A 2052-nucleotide genomic window follows, 5' to 3' on the forward strand; every position below is an offset into this window, starting at 1 on the left:
ATTGCATTCTATGTTTTACAGCTTCTCCTCACCCAAATACAATACTTGTATATAAACAAAATTTTGCCCACTTAAGTACTTCTAAAGGAGTGTCCCTTTGTGTTTCTAAGATAGAGAGGTAGTTGGGGAATACAGAAGTATGCTTGGCAGGGGTGGAACTTATTGACTTCCTGAAATAAGCACCTCATATACAAGATGAAATACACAGAATAAGTCTTTTCTATTATTTCTTTTACAAATCATTTAACGGCAGTCCTGCAGTCTAGGAAACCATCCCTACATATCAGATTTACTTCTGCACTTTTCTGAGTTTATCATTAATGTAATCTGAAATTTCCTTAGAATATTCACTCCTCACTGTCTTAAATTTTCCAGACTTGTTGTAAAAGAGCATGGTTGGCTTATGTAGCTTGATCTAATGTATTTACAACACTTAAAATGTGTTTGACACCTAAATCCCTTTCCGCTTTGAGTTCTTCCTCTCCTTCAACTAATCATCAGTCCTGGCTCCCTGAATATGAGTGTTAAATAGTAATGCTCTGATCAAATGGCATATTTCATCCACCCAAACAACTGATCCTTTCTCAGCCCCACCTCCCTGACCAATCTGTAAACTAAATGTTTTATCCAGTTTTCTCTTGGTTTCTAACTGTTTTTGACTGCCTATATATTCACATAAATGATTGATTATTTATACAATAAAGATATATCTTATTGCTTTACATTTCTTATACCTATTTTTCCTCTCTCTTATTCTTTCTATTTCATCTTCTATAAATGGGGGTAACTATCAGTAGCTTTTCCAGCTTTGATGTTCCACTGTGTGGTATGTACTGGACATACAATAGTGAAATATACATTTTCTAGAGTGTGAAATCAAGCTCATGAAACAATAAAGACAAAAATTTGCTGTGATAAGACTATCTTTAATTGCAACTGGCTTGTGACACAGGCCAGAGGAATTGTGGTTCCATGGATTTAATGAATGTTAGAAAACCTAAGACATTCAGTACCAGTATTGGTATTTTCCTACAAAATGTGCTGTGTAGATGATTCAATGACATTGGTATTGATGGACTGCTTATGATGTAATTCTAACCATTTATTGTAGTTTAGTTAACACTGACCAAAGAGAGATAAAGAGCATATAGTTTACCACATAGCACTGAAGAATGTGCTAATAACAATATGATAAGCTAATATGATGCTTAAAGCAAACAAAAACTCATTTATGATATATGGGGGTTCTGTTCCTGATAGCCTCTCTTTGAAGCTACTCTCTGTACATAATACTTATAAAAGACCAGTTCATTTAAGAATCAGTTTAACTGGTTTTTGCCAGACAAACATGTAGGTGCTACTTTTGCTCTATTTCCAAACATAAAGATTTGCTAAATCAAAAATTACTCAGTCTCATATTCAGCACTGTTGCATTAGTGATGGAACAGTCACAATCATCAGACATTCATCACCCACTATGCAAACCAAGGTTGCCATGTACTCAAACAGAGAAAGAAAGATTAAGGGAAAAGGTGGATAATATGCATTTCCACCAATCTATTGATATTAAAATTGTCAGATACAGACCTTATAAGAATAACTTCCTTTATGTTTTCCCTGTAATTTAGTTTGCATACTTTTTGTACCATGATCTGTCAGGGTTATACCATTGCTACAGTTGGTCAAAAAAACAAAAAGAATCTAATTCATACCAGGTTCATCAGAAAGTGTTCCAGCAATTTTGGTAAATTTTATCGAGGGTTTTTCTTATGGTATATTTTATCAAGGGTTTTCATGAAAAAAAAAATATATATATTTACATCTGTACTGGTTATGACTACTGATTGTCACCATGATTTAGAATTTTTGTCAACCTCAAAGTGATTAATCTTCACATAAGGAGCCAGACTTGGCTCTATCTTCCCTAAATGAAAGAATTAGGTTGATATGTCAAATATAAAAAATGCCAAAAAATTCACCATTCACTGAATTTCATGTATTGTTTAATCTGTGAGATAAAGAAATCTGACTTAAAATTTTAGCAATAAAATC

The sequence above is a fragment of the Penaeus monodon genome, chromosome 29, assembly GCF_015228065.2.
Source record: "Penaeus monodon isolate SGIC_2016 chromosome 29, NSTDA_Pmon_1, whole genome shotgun sequence".
Taxonomy (NCBI): Eukaryota; Metazoa; Arthropoda; class Malacostraca; order Decapoda; family Penaeidae; genus Penaeus; species Penaeus monodon.